At 40.4% G+C, this 20,662-nt stretch overlaps 1 long non-coding RNA gene across 3 annotated transcripts in view; it reads right to left on the bottom strand.

Annotated features, from left to right (window-relative positions):
* The window catches only part of LOC115078188, a 61,413-nt gene extending 40,955 nt beyond the window's left edge, over nucleotides 1-20,458 (bottom strand). The window contains exon 1 of one of the 3 annotated variants that reach the window (XR_003853085.1): nucleotides 20,325-20,458. This is a non-coding gene — a long non-coding RNA (uncharacterized LOC115078188). Of the gene's footprint in view, nucleotides 1-12,320; nucleotides 12,606-20,306 lie in introns of those variants that run through there. The other 2 variants (XR_003853097.1, XR_003853103.1) reach the window with 2 other exon arrangements.
* Between the last annotated feature and the right edge of the window lie 204 nt (nucleotides 20,459-20,662).

Below are 20,662 nucleotides of genomic sequence, written 5' to 3' on the forward strand. Positions count from 1 at the left end.
ATTTCTTACTAGAACATCTATCTTGTGCAGCAGAGTTATGGAAAAGTCTACATTTTATGACTGGGAAAGTAACTTTCCTGGATTATTAGCTATAGATGGGTCACTCTTGGAACCCACTTCAATCAGCTAAGAGAACAACATATTTCCAAGGAAAAGAAAGTCAACCATCCTTCTTCAGGAGGCTAAGTAACCGCAACCCTTGCTGCCTTTCCTATGTTCCACTGGATGACATATTCATCTAGTGACCTATAGTGACCTTTATAGATTTTGGACAATTGATCCATCCTGTAGGGTATGAACCATGGCAATTACTCACAAATCTTTCTAAGTCCCTGGACATTTCCATCGCTGGACTTTTCTACATTTTAGTCTATAGTGAAGGCTTAAATAACCTTACATAGCAAAAAAGCTAGAATAGAATACACCTGGTAGTATACTACTTTTTTAGTTAGGGCACCATTTTCAAAATTCCTCCTCTGAAGGAAATGAGGCTAATGAACTTTAGTGCCTTTTCAGTCATGGCTGCTATAGTCTGAAAGAGCATGTCATTTGACTCATTATACATTTTAATAAAGGCATATTATCTTACCTTCAGAAAAAAAGGTTAAGTCATGGATTTTTCTAGTTTGCTGAGTATTATGAGGGCTTTATTGGGACATGGAAGACATATGCAGAGAACTCTACTAAGTCTCTTCTAAAGGAGCATACTAATTAACAAAGTAGGTAGAGAATAGAGTTAGGTATAGTTGCATTAAAGCTCCCCCATGTGGGAGAATTTAATGGAGTCCTGACCTATAGAAATCCAAGGCACCATTTTGTAATTGAGAATTTTGAGTTGCTCCTTTCCGGAGGCAGCATGTTTTCATGCTTCCTCCTGGTTCTTGTTTTGTATTGGGTTTGAGGACCTAGGGGTATTTTGGAAAGAAACTTGGGGAGTGGACTAGAAAAAAAGGTGCCTTCCTCCCATGTTAGAAATTATAGTTTTAATCCTTTTGTTTGAAGGAAGAATATCTATCTGTCCTTCTTTCCTCATTTTGGGTTACTTTTTAGAGACTGGTTTATTTTTAACTTCTGTCTGAGTTCCCAAGGACCCAGGGATTCAGTGTTGCCATCTAAAAGGAGAGTAGGAACCTCCTACTCTTAAATACCCATTGATCTTTGAAGGTCATTGAAGGAATTAATCCAAATTCATTCTTAGAAGGAGGAGATGTTGGACTTTGGAGAAGACCAGTGGCATCCATCTGGTGTTAACCTCTATACTATTACCTTAATAGTGAAGAGGAGTTTGAACTGGGCAGTAAGGAGTACATTCTATTCATTTGGACAAAGGTATGCCTGATCACTAGACCCACCAAAATTGTCTGTACTAGAATAACCAACTTTCATGTTTTCATGCACCTATGTTTTAGGTTCTATAATTGAAAGAAAAAACAATATTCTTATAAAAAAAATGATTCTCTGTAATAAGTACAACAAAATTTAACCATTTAGTTACATTATTTCTAACTTTTGATGGTACAGTATGTGACAATAGTGGTTTCTTTATTGTTAGTATCATACGATTTTCAATATGACAATCAAAAAGGTGATCTGTAGATATAGCAAATGTTCTAAGCCATGATTTATCACAGGCTGACCTTGGCTGTCAGCATAATATAGAAAATAGTATAATGTAAGCTCACATGCATAAAAATGTGCATAAAACAGTGTATGAGGTACTTGTTAAGTGGCTCAAAAACACAATGACACTAAACAAATGATCTGTATATATAGGAGAGGCTCTAAGTAATGAGATACCAGAGGCTGATACTGGTTGACAGCCTAATACAGTAAATATTACAGTACAAGCTAACGTACATGAAACCATGTGTGCAGTACTTGATAAGTGGCTGAAAATGACTCAAAAACAAAATGTTAATCAAAAAAGTGATCTGTATATGTAGCAAAGTCTTTAAGCCATGAGATACCACAAGTAGACACTGAAAGACAGCATAATACAGGAAATATGTACAGTACAAATACACATGCACAAAAACATGCACTTGGTGGTTCTAGGGTGTCTCATTATTTTTAGAAAAACCAAAGGGGCACGGGATGTCAAATTATCAGAAATTGAAGGTTGGCATAAATTATTAAAAGTCAGAAAAATTCAACTTGCTGCAATAATTTTTACCAATTGTACATTTATAGTTTTTGAATGCACGAAAATGTGCACTCGGGTCATGTGTTAAGGGACTTTACAGTGGATCATCCGAATTGGATTAGAGAAACCTGAATCCTAACATTTGGGTGAGAATTTCTAAATTCCCTTTATAATTGGCTAAGAATCAGGAATAGATGAAAAGATACATGAAGAGTTATAAAGTTACAGATTTATTACATATCTTAACATGTAAATGGATTGGATTGCATGAGGATTTATAAATAGTCATTTTCATTAGTCCATCAAGAGTTGTCAGTAATGTTAAGTTAGAAATCATAATCAGCTTCTACCATGATTATTACTGTTGTAAACCTGTCTTTACATTTATCAGGGCCTTGGGAAAAGTCTCTCCCTTCCAACAAGGATGCTTCAAAATCAGAGAGACAGAGAAAGGGTCTTACAAACTGTATAGAAAGTTTGAATATCTTGAATCTGTGGATTCCTCAATGAGAACCTCAGCCCAGGGGGTTAAATATAGAAGGATGGATTTCAGTGCAGTTTTATGGACTATTAACAGGTTCTAGTGTTCTAACATTCTGGAGACATAAAGTTATCTGTGCAAGAGATTATTGAATTTATGATTCTCTATATGTTCTGGGTTATTATTATTATGACTGTGTTTTTTATGCTTTGATTAATTGCTGTAAAATTTGTATTGTAATGATAGGTCTGAAGCTCTTGCAGTTATAGTCCACTTGATAATACTTTCAAGAATTGTTTATTACTTCACAAACAACCTGTAACACAGGAAGGACCTGATTTATTTACTGCAGGCATTTAATGACTGAACTTAGATTTTAAGAGTCACAGTTTAGGGAAAGCTTAACTCCAGTACATTTCCTAGTCCAAATCAATTCACATAACTTTCCAAAAAACACTCAGAGCACAGGAGGTAGGCATGAAACCTCAGTATTAATGAAACAGGACTCAATATTAAGAATATAGAAAACATAAGGCCTCATTCACTAAGCTGCATTAGGCTATTTACTGTGTAAAAAACCTTTTTTTGTGTGTGCAATAAATGGCCTAAAGCAGGAACAAAACAAGGTATTTCAAGTATCTTATGTTATCTGAGCCCTGGCACCACATAAAAAGCTATGCTAATGGTCTCATTACTATCCTAAACTATGCTAATCAAATAATGTGGCTTCCCCAAAAATAACTCAGGTGTTGTAGCTAATTTCCTGCTGGTGCATAAAGACATTAATGCATATCCCGATACACCTGTGGCCTAATTAAAGCAGCCCTGAGGGCAACCACCCTCTCACAAGTTGTAAAAACCTCTCTGGGGTGTCTCTCTCCCCATCCCTGCCACCCTTGTACCCATTGTTATGTACATTTTTAAAAAATTACTTTGTCACAGTACCAGAAGCCCTGCTCACCACCCCAAACCCTACTCCATCACTGACAAAACTCAGCCCCCAGAAGCCGGGGCCCTGCCCTTCACCCTAGATCACACCCTGGACACCAATTTTATTAAAATAAATTGCTCTGATGGTCCAGGGGACTGCTCCACCCACCCCCCAGACCCCTTCTTATCCATCAAACTCTCCCTGATGTTCTAAAGGGACCCCAACTCTCACCCCTGGACAACCCTTACCTAAAAGATTGCATTGTTTTATTTATTTATTTAAAAACTTTTCTATACCGTCATTAAGTACCATCATAACGGTTTACAGGAAGGCACCAATATTAATATTGTAAAACAGATAAAATCTATCACTAAACAAGTGCCACGAATATACGGTAACAAAGTTCGTTTATAATTACTCATAATTGTAAGTGTTATGTTCTATCATGTACATTCTTTATTGTCTCATATTTTAAATTGTGATCAAACGTATTTAAAATAAAAGTAGAATATCTACCCACGTAGGTAGGGGAAGTGTGCAAGAGTTTTCTGCAGATCATTTCTTGTTTTTCTCTTTATCCCTGTATTAAGGGTGTGCATTCGTTTTGAACTTATAGGTAAAACGCAACTTTTTTTTTTTTTTAACTTAAAAAAGTGATGAGGCGAAAACGATCGGATTTCCAACTTATTCAACATAGCTATGTTGAATACATTGGAAATCGCGATTGTTGATCCTAAATAAAAATTTAAACCCCTCACCCTCCTTAATCCCCCCCCCAAGACTTATCAAAACTCCCTGGTGGTCTAGCGGGGAGTCAGGACGCCATTTCTGTACTCCTTTGCGAGGAGCAAGTGACGCGGACGCGGACCGCATCCAGCATTCTTCCTACCCTCACTTCAAAAATCAAACTCTGCTCTTCAACAAACAGTTATCTGGTCACAACTGGCCACCATGCTTCGTGGTCTCCCTATGCCAACTCTCCATCATAGGAGGACCATTTTTACTGGTAAACCTATCATGACTACCCAACCACACTCCTACAAAGCCCTCATTCCCATCATGGTCTCCCCCATTACTCAATTGCTAGGCCTAACTCTATTCTCTCTACTTCTATTTAACGCCCAATCCCTCACCAAGAAAACCCTTATACTCAACGACCTTCTTCTTGATGCAAACCCAGACCTCTGCGCCATAACTGAAACTTGGCTCAAACCTACAGACACTGCAGTAATTAATCAATTACCAACGCATACCTACAATTTCTTCTCTATTCCCCGACAAAAAAGAAGAGGAGGGGGTATACTTCTTGCTGCCAAAAAAACATCTGAATCTCACTCAATACCCAGTCAATTCACCTACCAAACTTGAAACAGGCCTCTTCAAATCAGACGATCTTCAAATTCTTCTTGTCTATGCCCCACCAGGCCTTCTCGACTCAGATGCATCACCCTTTCTAGAACTAACAGCCTCTTACCTAAATTTGGATTCCCCAGCAATAATACTTGGAGACTTCAACTTACATGTCGACGACCCCTCTCTTTCTACCAACGGCGAAACACTCCTTACCGCCATGTCAGCCTTAGGCTTCAAGCAGATTATCAATAAACCTACTCACAGAGCAGGTCATACCTTAGACCTCATCTTCATTAACTCAGGCATCTCTAACTCTACACAACCGGTCTGTGAACCAGCTGGTCAGACCACGCCCTAATCTCGACCACCATCTCGCTGACACAAAGAAACAGCAATGAAGCCCCTCAACAACAATTCACTTACAGGAAATCATGCACCTCCGATGACCTCCATAATCCCCTAGTATTAGAACTCCCCCTCATAGACATCTCCACTCCGAATTCAGCCCTTCATTCATGGCATAATATAACAAAAGTGGCAGCAAACAAACTCTGTCCTCTGACAACTAAAAACCTCAAACACAACCATCCTAAAAGACAACCTTGGTTTAATGAAGAACTTCAAAATCTAAAACTCTCCCTCAGACGGAATGAAAGCAAATGGCGCAAAGCACCTACAGTGTCCTCCCTCTCTGCCTACAAACTTGCCCTCCACCGCTACAAAAGCACCATGTTAAAAACAAAAAGAGACTTCTACGCTCATAAGATCCATCACATGATTTTTGACGCTAAAGCCCTGTTTGCCTACGTCTCCAACTTAACTCAAATCCAAGCAACGGATATACCGCTTAACAAAGCCCAAGAAAAAGCAGAGGAGCTGGCCCTCTTCTTCAGCAACAAAATCATTAACCTTCTAATAAAGCTGATGCCCAATACATCTTCTCCTCACAATACTTAACTACACCCCAACATAAACATCTCTCTCAACTCATTCAAACCCATCACAACTTCAGAGATCCTAAGAGTACTGAAAAAAATGAAACCCTCGTCTCATCCTTTTGACCATATCCCATCCAAACTACTTCTTCTTATTCCAGACACCATCTCCAAAGCCATGGCAGACATCATCAACTACTCCTTATCCAAAGGAATCTATCCAGACGACCTTAAAATGGCTTCCATTAAACCGCTCCTGAAAAAACCAAACCTCGATCCAGAAGACCCCACCAACTTTCACCCAATCTCCAACCTCCCTTTCATTGCCAAGGTCATGGAAAAACTAGTTAACACTAGATTATCAGACTACCTTGAGAATCACAAAATTCTTTTCCCCTCTCAATATGGATTCAGGAAATCATTAAGCACAGAATCACTTCTTATTTCCTTGACAGATTACCTCATCATGGGCCTTGACAAAGGCCAGGCCTATTTACTGATTCTCTTGGACCTCTCAGCCGCCTTTGACACGGTCAACCATGCAATACTCCTTAACCAACTATCAAACATTGGCATAGCTGTCACTGCATTGGCCTGGTTCAATACATTCTTGAAAAACAGAGGCTACAAGGTCAAAATACACAACAAAGAATCTAAGTGCCACCCTTCACCTCTAGGAGTCCCACAAGGCTCATCCCTCTCACCTACTCTCTTTAACATCTCCCTCTCTGCCAATTACTAACTAACCTGAACCTAAAATACTATCTTTACGCTGAAGATGTCCAGATTGTGATCCCCATCAAAGAATCCATCAAAAAAACCCTAGATCTATGGGAAACTTGCCTTTGAGAAATTAACTCCCTCCTCTCCAGCCTGAATTTAATCCTAAATTCCTCAAAAACGGAACTCCTTCTCATATCCACGGAGAACAGCTACATCCCCACAAACCTTTCAGCAAATCTACTAGAGATGTGAATCGTGTGATCGATCGTCTTAACGATCGATTTCGGCTGGGAGGGGGAGGGAATCGGATCGTCGCCGTTTGGGTTTTTTAAATATCGTGAAAATCGTGAAAATCGTGAAAATCGAAAACCGGCACACTAAAACATCCCTAAAACCCACCCTGACCCTTTAAAATAAATCCCCCACCCTCCCGAACCCCCCCCAAAATGCCTTAAATTACCTGGGGTCCAGTGGGGGGGAGGGCGGGAAAACCGGCACACTAAAACAACCCTAAAACCCACCCCGACCCTTTAAAATAAATCCCCCACCCTCCGTAGACAACACGATTCGACTGCAGGAGGTCATTCCGGACCCCCGCTGGACTTTTGGCAAGTCTTGTGGGGGTCAGGAGGCCCCCCCCAAGCTGGCCAAAAGTCCCTAGGGGTCCAGCGGGGGTCCGGGAGCGATCTCCTGCCGCAAATCGTTTTTCCGTACGGAAAAACCAAAGGTAGCGCCGGCGCCATTTCTACAAGCACCGGAGGTCCGAGAGTAAAAGATCACACCGGGACCCTTCCTCTGGACCCCAGGTAATTTAAGGCATTTTGGGGGGGTTCGGGAGGGTGGGGGATTTATTTTAAAGGGTCGGGGTGGGTTTTAGGGTTGTTTTAGTGTGCCGGTTTTCCCGCCCTCCCCCTTCCCCTCCCCCTTCCCCCGATTTACGATTTTTTGACGATAAATCAGGGGAATTGTTATTGTATCGCGGCTCTAATGATTTTTGACGATTTAAAATATATCGGACGATATTTTAAATCGTCAAAAAACGATTCACATCCCTAAAATCTACAAACAGCCCAAGTGAGAGATCTGGAAGTGATCATTGATAATCGGCTAAACCTAAAAGCGTTTATAAACCAAACCACCAAGGACTGCTTTTATAAACTGCAAGTCCTAAAAAGAATAAAACCACTGTTCCACAACCATGACTACATGACAATCTTACGAGCAATAATCTTCTCCAAGTTAGACTATTGCAACGCTTTATTATTAGGTCTCCCATCATCGCATACCAAACCTCTTCAGATGGTGCAAAACACGGCAGCCAGAATACTTACAAACACAAGGAGAAGAGATCATATCTCCCCAATCCTCAAAGACCTACACTGGCTGCCGATTCATTATAGAATATTATACAAGTCCATCACCACAATTTACAAAGCTATCCAACAAATCTCTCCACTCAACCTTCAAATCCCTTTCAAAAACACACACATCCTCCAGACCTATAAGAGAGTACTATAAGGAATCTCTTCAGGTACCTCATTCCAAAACCTCCCTTCATATAACCTTCAGAGACAGGGCTTTCTCCACAGCAGGACCTCCTCTCTGGAACTCCATCCCACCGGAGCTACGGCAGGAACCTTGCCTCCCAACTTTCAAGAATAGACTCAAAACGTGGCTATTCAAAAAAGCCTTCCCAGACTCGGATTAAACCATAACTCACCTCCAACCATCTTCCAATAACTACCCATATGCAGAAAACCAATACTTCCTATCACTACCATCATGTAATAAATCCTACAATTAGTTCAAATGGACAATACCTAGCAATTACCATAATCTCCTGTTAATGTACCTCGTCAAATCTTTGTAAATGTACCTCGTCAAAGTTGGATTAATAGATTATGTTAATTTTCATATCACTTCTCTGCTCCAAGTTGTACTTATCCCTGTTTTATTGTAACTGTAACTGTTTTTTGGTTCAGCACCTGTTATTTACTTCATTCTCTATACCTTTCATCACTCCCCTGTTTATTGTAAACCGGCATGATGTGACACTCTCACGAATGCCGGTATAGAAAAAACTAAAATAAATAAATAAATAAATACATTTACCGAGGGTCAGCCAAATAGTATGATCAGGCTAAATCAAACATGCTTAGCTCTCTTTATCTCTTGATTTCTGCTGGCTTCCTCAAGTTATACAAGAAAGCTTGGAACATTGGGGTTGTCAGTACCAAGGGAAGTAGAAGACCTACTACATTCCAGAAGAAGAAGTGAAAGCAGGAGAGGAAGAGCAGAGAGTAAGAGCAGAGAGTTCCCAAAAAGGAAAAAATAGTCCAAAAACTAAGGATTCTCTGTGCTTATCCCATGCTCTCTTCAATACTCAGGATAAGCACAAAGAACCTTCAGTTACTAAAAGGTGAAGAGATAGCAGAAGAATTAACAGCTTGAACTGTCTGGCAGGCTGCACATTTCTTCTCCTCTCCCTCTGTTCAAAGCAGCTTTTTGTGTGTGGGAGGTGGGAAGGTTAGCACCATTCACTGGCTAGTCATAAAAGCAAAGAACCTCCTATGCACAGAAGGTGCCTGACTAGGCAGTGTCTCTGTCCCCCTCCACCCAGTCCTTCTTTCACTCGCTATCCGATGTGAGAAGAAAATTATCACAGGGCACAAACAAGACAGGTGAGACATGGAAAAAAGGAAGAACAGGACAGAGAGAAAGAGATGACGGAGTAAACATACGTGAGTAGTTCAAAAATAAATCTGTCTTTCTTTACATAAGGTAAACGTATTTCCAAGAAATAGTTTTCCAGAGGACAGATATTGTTGCTGTGTCATTGACATTGTTAACGTAGCCAAAAGACCACTGTAGGCATTCAGAAACTTGAGGCTGAGCCTCAAAAGCTTTTTTCAAATGCCCAGTTGTTTTGGTTTGAGTGCAGATCTCATGTCTGGGAGCTATAAAACAGAGTTCGAAACCTCAGTCATATCAGTTTTCTGCTTTCCTGGACCTGTCCATTCTCCTTTGATGCCGCACCTGGAGTGTAGTAGGGCTTCAACTACTTCCCTTTGCATTGACAAGCAACCCCTGTGCTCCGGGTTTATTTGTATAAGTCCCCTTTGGAAGCCAGTTGGAGTAACTAAGAGGAAAAGAAATCTGAAAATGCTCAGTTTGGTATATAAACTATTTAGTGTACCCTCAGTAATTATGGTAGTATGCTCTCACTATTTAGACATTGCATTTTTGTGTTCCATGTTAATTATAAATGTTAAATTGTAATCTGCATTGCACATTTGGTTGGATGTTGTGGAATATAAGGCGGTTAAATAAATAAATACTGTATATTTTTTTACCATGACCATGGTAAATCTTTATGCATAGCTCATTAAGTGACTATTTTGCATGCCATTAATTTTTTTTTTTTGCAAGCCCATGCTGAACTTGGTGTCATACAAGTTTTATGACATACACCTTGTTATAAATAGGAATTATTATAGCAAATCTTAGCTTCTGTAACAAATACCATGCACAATTTGGATTATTTAGAAAGGGTAACACTATAAAGAGAGATCAATGTATGTGGACAAATATATATACTGCATATACAGTAAATGTAATTACTTTCTATATGTATTGAGTCATGGATTAGAGATGTCATTTATTAAATTTCTATGTGGCATCCTTGTTTTTCTCTAATAAACTAACTCCATGGTGACCTCAATGACTTAGTACATCACTTTTATGGAGATCCTCTGGGTGCTTTAATTTAATCATGCAGCCTGTATACTAAAGCATGATACAGGTAACATAAATGTTAATGCATGCTAAAATGCATTTAAAGCATGGATTGTGAAATGTATAGATAGTAATCCTGCTAACACAACACTTGTACCAGCTTTGTTAAAAATAATGCGGAAAACTTTCAAACAACTCCACATGGCCTCATATATGTACATATTTGGGTATGCACAAATTTATTACAGTATTTTATAATCTGCATATATAAATCTGTGCAGATTATAAAGTATAAAGGTCAAAACATACATGCATACATTTGCTATTTGCATAAATGTTTGCATGTCAGTGAACTCATATGCTTGTACATATTCATAAATAGTCAACGTACACATGTATATTTTTCCTTGGGTGTGTGATCTTCCGGTTCTTCTGAGGCAGGTGTATTCAAAGATGGCACCTCTGTCAGGACAGCCAAATTTTACCATCAGGGATGTGTCACAACTGTTATCCCTGGTGGTGAGGAATGAGGAGTTGCTGTTCCTGGTATGGGGTAGGTGGGGCAGAGTTTCAGAAGAACCACAAAACAATGAGGCGGCCTGGAGAGGCCTGCAATTGGTGCCACTGACTCCTTCCTCCCCCTCCCCTGCCCAAACTCCTCCCCTCCCCACCCTAACTCCTCCCCTCCTGCTAATTAGCATTATATCGTGTGTGTTAGGGCCCTAACGCACGCGATAAAGCTTTAGTGAATGACCCTATGTGGGAAATAGGGGTAGGCAGAAAAGGTGGGGAAGGGGTGGTGGATATGGCTGGAGGTGGAAGTGGGGGATAAGTAAGAGGATGTGGTAGGAATAGGTAAAGGGATGAGGTGGGGTGGTGGATAGGATGGGGTGGAGTGGGGTTGAGAGAGGGAGGATAGGTAAGGGGATGTGGTGATGGAGGTGGGGATAGGTAAAGGGGTGGAGGTGGGGATAAATAAGCAGATGGGAATTTGCGGTGGATGGAGGTAGAGTGGATGATAGGTAAGGGGATAAAGGTGGTGAGGTGGATGGGTGGATGGGGGTGGGACCTGTTAGGTGCAACTGATGATGTTTTGCATTTGTAAAATGGCACAGTGGACTGATCATGCAACAGGCAAAAGGCTGTTTTATGAACAAAAGGAAGGAACCTAGCTATTGTGATGTTAGGTTGCAACAATTACTAAACTTTCCTCTTGTGACACGAGTTGTGGGCTTTTTTTCCCAATCCCCTATTTTGGAATTGGTCTTGCTCCCCTATAAATATTATTTGTGTACCTTTCCTTAGGACTTGTTGGCTTTTACACACGCAAATGACCACATTTTAAAACCTGCATGCTTGAAGGAAATAACCAGTTTGACCTATTAGTCCACTGGTTTTCCCAGGTCTATGTCTTCAAGACCCCCTCTGTTTCTTCAGTGTTATGTTTGGTAGCTCGCATGATTGACCCATGAGTTGCCTCACTCACCCCAACACGGACAGCTCTGTCTGTGGCCAAGATGCCACTGTGATCAACGAACACCTATGCAAAGCTTAGAATGCTGCCATGCTGCCATCCTGGCTTCCCAAATGTGTGTGTGTCTGAATCTCATCCTCTTGAATGGCCCAGGGTTGGGAAGCAGCCCCAGCACCTGTCAATGACATCACAAATCCTCCTTCTTATAGGGTTTCTTCAGTGGATCATCAGATGCTTCAGTAACAGGTCTCCTGACATACCTAATTCCATCAACGTGTGTTACCTTTGTTCCTGCATTCCTGCCTTCCTGCCTTCCTCAGTGTACCAGTTGTCTTGTCCATATCTTTACCTTACCTTGACGTTGCCCATCTTGCTCTGTCATACTCTCACCCTTGTTCTTATCTTTGTCATTGCTCTTGTCTCTCTTCATCTTTCCTTGGCTTTTCTATCTGGACTCAAAACTCTGCTTGAACCTTGACCACTCCTTGAATGCAACCTAGACCTGATCTTTGCATTGGACCCACCAACCTTGTAAATAAATGTACCTTCACAACCTAAAATGTTTTCAGATCACAGAGACCATAGTGGGAAGGCATTCCCCAGTACTATCCAGGCAGCAGAAATATGTTTTGAATAGGCCAAAGGCTCTCTCGCCTGCCTTTGTCTATCAGTAGGCCCTGTTATAGCCAGCTTCTGCAGAAGTCTGTGGGTCAGCTAGCTGTGTCATGAACCAGATTTTGAGTAAATATTCTCTATCACCTGTAGAGGAAAAATCAGAGAAGAGCAGAGTTAGATATCCCTTTGTATTCGGCAGTGTTCCAGTTCCCTAATCAAGGTTGGAGCAGTCATTCTGGGACAATGCTATAAGTCCACTGAGATTTGTGAGGGAAAAAAAGGAAGAGCTAAAATGCTGTGTGGTGGTTGTGAATAGTGCATTTTTAATTAAAAGCTAGCCCCCAGTTATGTGTCCTTCCTGGAAGTGGTCATGAATTCCTGACTGCGAGAGGATTAAGGCATTAAGACTGGATTCCGGAATCCTGGTCACATCTATGATGATTCCCTTTGCATCGCAGACCATCTGCACATTGAGGAAAAGGAATTCTTATGGTTGCGCTAGTTGGCTTCATTTGTTTCTCTAGTGCCCTTACAGGAATATGAGTACAATCAATAACCCCTAAGACAGAAGGAAAACATGCAATGTGGTAGAAATTAATCATTATTTGTTGTTGTTGCTATCTACTCTGAAGGAAAAACCTATAGTGTGTTTTCCTGAGAAATGCAGCCAGGAATTGCTCAATACATATGGAGGAGGCAGACAAGTTTATTCCAGCCATAACCTCTAAAGGTGTTTGGAAGGTGCCGGTGGCCAAAAGTGCCAGGATGGTAGTGACCTTGATGTGTACTGGCAAGGCATGGCCCCTGCGGGTGGAAGGGGACAGGTCCTCTTCTAACTGTTGGTATAGGTATAATCAGGGCTGGTGAAAGGGTAGTGAGTGCCCTAGGTGACTTCTGCCTTGCGCCCCCCCCCCCCCCGCCATTAACACCACCCCAGCCGGTCTCAGGCCCAACTCCTCCTACCTCATTCACACCACCCACTGTATGCTACTCAGGGCCGTGAGCAGCATGTGGTGCTTGCAGCCTGATGAATCTCTACTCTTCTTTGCCATGACTTTGCCAGGGACTTTTCACGTGCATTAGCTAGATCGGGGAGGAGTAGCCACCGGAAGGGGAGGAGTTGGGGCGGCACTGGGCGGAACTGGGGTGGCACTTGGCGGAACTGGGGTGGGACTGGGGCGGACGCCGAGAAGACAGCGTGGACGGTGAAAAGGTAAGGAGCCTCTTCGCTTCCAATTTCACGCCCAGTAGCACCACATTTTACAATGGCGCTATTGGGTGCGAAAGCCAGCAGCGATTTCACCGCGGAGGTACGATCACTGCCGGCTATCGCAGGCCCACCCGCCTGCACTGCGCAATTCATGACACCGTGGTGTCTTAGAAAATCTAGGCCTTAGCTGGCTAGGTCTGATCGGGACAAAGAGCTGTCCTAAAGTTAGGCGGCAGCTATAGTTAGCTGGCTAACTTTAAGGTAACTGGCTATATACCTTAATACGGTTATACTATTGAATAAATTTATCCTGCTAACTTTGCTATTTGGACTATGTCTGAATATGGACCTCTGAGTTATCCATAAGCCTATTAGAGTCATTTTAAAATTAGATTCTCCACCACTTCCCAACTATTACCCTGTCTGTCCGCGTCCTACTCACTCCCAAACCCCAGTATGAACCAGTCTCTCCCAGTCACACTCATGCCCATCCCCAGCTTGCTTCCATGTCCACTCACCCAGAGAAGCCAACCTACTAAACACCAAGTTGAAAAACATGAAAGTATGAACATGGCACGCAAAATAGTTGTAGTAAGTAAATCTACTCTCGAAATGTTGATGATGTTGATGTGTAGGTTACTTATAAAATTGCAAGTTATGTGTGTATGTGCAAACCAAACCTTGGCACATCCCGAACACGCTCACTTTTTGAATGTATACTGTTGCTCATGAAGGCGGATATATGCATGTATGTGATCAGTTTAAAAAATATGGGTTGTTCATGTATGCTTCTCATATGAGCGAATATATTAATGATCATTTGCTTTTCCATAAATCTATAAAATCCTGGATTTTTCGAACATCCTTTGATTTCATAATAATCACAGTTAAGAAATTTTGTTGATGCTGGAACTACCAGGATTCTCTACTATTGGGGTTTACCTCCAGCATTTAATTATACTCTCTCTATTGTTTCACAAATCTCAAATTTTAATATTAATTGTACTTTAGGAGACTTTACTGTTTAGTCAATCTTTTTTTTAAATTGGTTTGTTTTATTGATGATTTATTTTTGATATGTTATTAAAATTTGCACTGTTGCTGTGAGCTCTTTAAAATGCTTCTTTTAAATGCAAAATAATCTTTAAAGGAATCACTATTGAATTGAAGATTTAATATAAAAATACAAATTAGAAAAATTGAAAAAAGAAAAATAAGAAAAAATGATTGCCGCAGATGATTAGAGGTCCGGGCGGCTCTCGTTTGAAGTTACAGAGAACACGCCGTCAGGCTTGATGATGCGGTCATATATTTAATGAATAAATTTTGGAAATCAGCATTTCAATACAAGATTTCTGATATAACATTTCCTTTTTGGTGATAGTTTGGTGTTTGTGGAAATTGTTCCAGTTCTTTTTGTGACATAAAAATTAACATGCATGCTCATATGTGAAGCATCCACATGCAGTCCATATTTTCTAAATGATTAATCTATGCAACCAGCATTTTCTTTAGTTATCCTTGATACTGACTATAACCAACTTGATGCAATATATTTGTATCTTCTTGCTTTTGTTTCTGGGAAATTAGAACTGACCAAGCTAATTGTCTTATTCAAACTTTTCACTGAAAGTTGTGCTTGCATTTACCAATTCTTTTCTCAGGCCACTTATATTTTGTGTAATTGTCAAGATTCTCTTTTTCTATCATGTTTTCCAGAAAATATTTCCTTGATCCTTTCAGTAATACTGTCCATTTCCATGTCCTCCTACTTCCTTTATTTTTAACCCTATATTTATTGAATTTTAATTTTTTAAACTAGGCATGAACTTTGTATAGACACATGATTAGAAATACAATAGCGAAGAAATCAAAATTAAACAAGTAAACCACATCAATATCTCTAATCCACAATAAGAGAGGGAGGCGGACAGAGGAAATACAATTAAAAAAAAAACCCAACAATTACATGAACAAAGATATTATATCTTGCATATTTTAATAAATGATCATGTAGCTAGATACAGTATTTAGGGGTCTAGAAGTTACATTTAATTTAAATAAACAAAGGATTTAATAAGGATGTGCACTTGTTTAAAAAAATGCACAAAATGTGACAATTAAGGCTGATACATTTCATTTGGGGGACCCTGAAATGAACTGGGGCCCACCAGAATGAAACAAATCGTATTTGTTGCATTTGTTTTAAATGAATGTATAGGCCCTAGGCCTAGACTTGATGCCAGGACCTTGCCAAGGGCACAAGGCGAAACCCAAAGCAGGGACAGTAGCCTATGCTTGAACACAACAATGGCACTTCAGCCTAGGCATGGGCCAATGCTGAGGCCCCAACCAAACTCCTTTTTAAACAAACATTCCTGATCCATCAGGTATCCGCAGAAGCGGCCAGGCTGGGACCTGACTCCTGGGCCTCGGCCAAGGCCAGAGCCTGGATCCAACACCAATGCCATGGCCCAGCCCAGAGGACACCTCAAGCTGGACCCAGGCCCAACCAGCCTAGACCAGGTCCGATGCTTAAAGTCAAGCCCCGGCCTGGAGACCAGGCCTTGGAGCTGTTCCAGCACATCATCTTCTTCTTCTTTTCTTCTTCAACTGAAGCCATCCAGGGTGGTTGCACCACATTCACAGCTAGAGATGGCACCATTTTTATGTATGACAATGTACAGCAATGCTGTACATCAAAATGGCACCGTTTACTGGAGTGAATGTGCAGAGTTAATTAACTCTAGTGCAACCCCAGCATACAGCATCAGTTGAAGAAGAAAAGAAGATGTTGGATACCAGAGCCTGGGTCTGGGCTCTAGCCTGGGTCTGCACTCTGGCATGAGCCTGGGTCTGGGCTCAGCCTGAGCCCTGTCCTAGGCTGAAGCCCAGGTCATCAGGACCAAGCTTCCAGGCCCTGGCCCCGGTGTCATATCCAGGTCAACCCTCTGGCATCAGGACCTGGCTTCAAGGATAAGCTTTGGCATCAGGACCCAGGATCCATTGAGCCTGGGTCAGGATAAAGGCACTGTTAATAGGACGGGCCTCAGGGACAGTCAGTCCAAGTCGAGGTCCCGGTGTTGAGACTTGGCCTTCGAGCCAGGATGCGATGTTAGGCCTGGACCCATGCTCTGCTTTATGCCGAGGCGTCGACCTTGTGTTGGCCAAGGTTGAGGTTACGGTGAACTACCATGGACCCGGCCTACACAAGGCCGAGGCTTTGGCCTGGTCTTAGGCTTGCCAGTGGATCCCCACCAGACTGGGTAAGTGGAGGCTGGGGGAGATCCTAGCCCCATTTTTCCAGGTGAGTGGGGGGCCCTAGGAGGCCCTATTTTGTGGTCTTGATGGCTTTTTGTGCAGGGTTAAAAGTTTGATTCATTTTTTTTCACACAAATGAAACAATTCAAACATTCCACATAAAAATCTCCCAAAAATGAACTGAAAAACAAAAACAATTTTTTTCCCTACAAACCCCTAAATAGCAATGATAATACATTTATATGCATATTGAAGCAGGAAAGTGGCCCCATTGCATGAATTTCCTAGCGCAATGCCAGGAAACCCTTTCTTCTTTCCTTTATTGCTTTAGCTAAGTCATGAAAAATTCTGATATTTTGATCCATTAATTGCTTTTTATATTTTTAAAATAATCTTTCATAACATTGATTTAATCATTATAAGAGAAAAAAGATACAAGCAAAGTTGATCTCTCCGCTACCTCATATTCAGATGATTCTAAAAATGCAGTTAAGGCCAGAATAGAAGAAGTCCCCTGATTTGTTCACCCAGGTAAAAATTAGACTTTATCAGTAGAAGGAGATGCATCTAGAGAAATATTTAAAGCATCCAGGAAATATCTATGAAGCGTAACCCATAGTAATTCTCCGATAATACAAGGAAGATTAAGTAAGTGGAGGTTGAGGTGTCTTAGTCTATTTACAATGAATTCTACTCTTCTGGAGATACTTTCATGCTCCTGAGTAAGGAAAGCTTGAATAGTTGTTAAAGATTTAACCTCATTCTGCAGACCAGTTATTTTCTCTGTCAATTTCTGAATATGTATGTCATGATCAATGGTCAATAGTTCCAGTCTATTAGCAATAGAATCAACTTTAGTGGAGCATTGAGAAAATGCTGACCGAAACTAGGACATCAGATCCCATAAAGAATCTAAAGTTACCAGCTCTGGCTTAAGCTAAACCAAGCTAGAGCCCACAGCAGTAGATCCCAAAGATAGTAAGGAACCTCCAACCCTCATGGAAAATGGCACCATTGATTGAAAGTTTTCAGCGCAAAACATCCTCTCTTGATGCTCCTCCACTGCTGGCATCTAACACAGTGTCATCCATTTGAGATGCTGGTGCTTCAGGAGCTGAGCTACACACAGCCGGAGCCATTGAGATGGCTGAGTGAAACCTCTACCGCAGCCATTTTCAGCACTCCTCCAACAGAACTGGCATTGTGGACAGGACCCCCCCCCCCCCCCCCCGAATCAGCAGGGGCCACAAAAATGTCCATAAGATGCTGACCCAGTAAAGTTAAGGACTCTGAAGAATATGACATAACATTTCCCTTTCATTTGGTAGGCATGGTGTTTGTCTTCAGGAATTCCTACAGAGCAGAGATAATAAGAAATACAGGAGAGAGTCTAGGAGCGTGGCATGTTCATGCAACCATCTTGCCTTCCCTCCCGACATCCCTCCTACTTTCTTTTTTGAAAGACATTCATGTCATTCACATCCAATCTTCTACTTTTCTCACCTTTTTCCTATTTTAGATCCTCTTGCAAATGGCCTTTTATTATCAACACTTTACAGATCCAGTACTTCTTTCTGTCATTAAAAACCTTCTCATGAATTAACATGCTGATGTTTTATCTTTATTTTTTTAATTCTGCTTAACCTAAGCACTTTTTCACTTAGTTCTGATCTTTATATCTCCAGCCCTTCTTTTATTTATCTCCCAACCTTCTTCTCATTCAAAGGAAATTGGAAAAGTGGTTTGTCTTCTTCTCTCACTCAATAGTTAATGTACCCAAAGTCTATTACATGCTATCCTTTCTACAGGCTATTCAAGTACATTAGGCACATTTATTTTTCCTTTGGGTTTGGATATCATCTATGTGACCAATGCCCATTTTTTTCTTCCCAGTCTTCAACTCCGATGTCACAATTCATATTTCCAACCACAATTAAAGACAGCTGAGGTAAACGTATACAGGTGACAGTGACATAAATAGATGTATAGAAAATGCATCTTGTCAGCAAGCCAGGACAAGTGCTAGTTCTGCAAAGACCTCTCAATTTTCCTTCCATAATCCATTAACAATAAAGATTTTTAGAAGTTTTAATGATGCAGATAACATTTTAAAATGGCCAGTCGATCTGTATATGCAATTCAAGACCTAATACAACCTCCCCACAGTTTAATCTGGTTCCCAAAAGGACAACAAAGGTGAAAATCAACAGCTATAAAGCCAAACCCCAACAAACAGCTGTTGATTCGGGAATAACCCCACCTCAGGGGGAATTTATCTTTTGAAGGAGTTGCTTGCTTAGCATTGGATCAGCTGATCTCACCACTATAAGGAAAGTATATGCTTACTTCAGCTGTCTTTTAAGAGAGGTTGTTTGCCATGTGACAGCTTTTGTTTGATACATTTCATATTTCTATACTGCTAATTTGCATGGTCTCTTACTTTTTTAAATTAAATCTGTCAAACACTATGTTTCTTTTCTTTGATTCATCTCTTATCCCTCACCATTGTGCTAATTTGATCATTACCTTTCTTTTCCTGTGCTCTGTGAATAAATCTACAAGGAATTTTGTGGATAATTGGGGAGGATTCAATTATATTTTATCATTAAACTCTTCAATTTGAGCTGTTAAAAATTCTAAAATTATTTTAGGTGAATTACTGGTTCTTATCTTAATCAATGTCATTCTGTTTCTTCTTTCTTTGAATTCCTATCTTATTTAGCATGTTACAACTCATCTTTTGTTGTGTCACTTCTTTGCTTAGTTATTTTCACTATGCAACTTGAAAAATGCACTTTGAAACACTCAAGGCAACTTTCATTATATAACATTGGACAAATTATTTTTTGCCAACAGCTACTGAAAATGTACAAGAATTTATGATTAAAGAATACTTATTCTGCCCGGTTAAAGCTGTAATAAGATTTCCTTGATGGATTGAATATATGTTAATTTATTTGTAGCATATATTGTTTTATTTTTGGCTGGTGAACTGGCAGCAAAGGGAAGGGAAGAATTCTGAAAGCCATTATGCTAAAAATAAAATAGAGAATGATGCAGATCTTCTCTGTGATCATTTGGTGTAACAATACAGAATTATACACCTTGTAAAATCAAGCTTGTGTGCAAAAAGAATTTCATTCAAATATATTACACTGGAAAAGAATAATGTTGCTAGAAAGATCACAGCCTAGACAGAATATCCCACACTACTGGAGACTATTATTATGAAACTCAGCTTATATTAAGGATGAATAAAAATAGTTTTTAATAATAGAGAGACCTTCATATATGGATCCGGTACTCAGTGTGTAGCTGTTTAAGTTATCATTCTCATTATAATCAATGGTCTCTGTTCAACATAAATACATTATTCTTTTTTGGGGGAATTTTCTGTATGTGGTAAAAACTTCAGTATTTTAAGAATTCAAAATGTGATCCTTACCCCATATATTTCACTGACCTAGGAAATAGCTGTCTCAGCAGTCTGACTCCGGCTTCCGCCCAATATCCAGAATTAAATTTATTGTCCACCAAGTGAGGTTGTATCCTCGGTGAATATTATTATGACCCACACATCTATAGGAAGAAGAAGAACACAAAACTCAATCATTGCCTTCTAGCACTTTATGTGGTTTAATCCCACAGTGACTTCATAGGGACATAACTTGCATTAAGAGTGGCTCTTCCTGTATCATTTGCTATCTTTTGTGACTGCAAACTTTCTCCAAACATTGCTGCTTTTTAATGCAGTTTTAGTCTGTTCTCTGTTCACTGTCGTTGTATATACTCAAAGCTGAT

The sequence above is a fragment of the Rhinatrema bivittatum genome, chromosome 1, assembly GCF_901001135.1.
Source record: "Rhinatrema bivittatum chromosome 1, aRhiBiv1.1, whole genome shotgun sequence".
Classification (NCBI taxonomy): Eukaryota; Metazoa; Chordata; class Amphibia; order Gymnophiona; family Rhinatrematidae; genus Rhinatrema; species Rhinatrema bivittatum.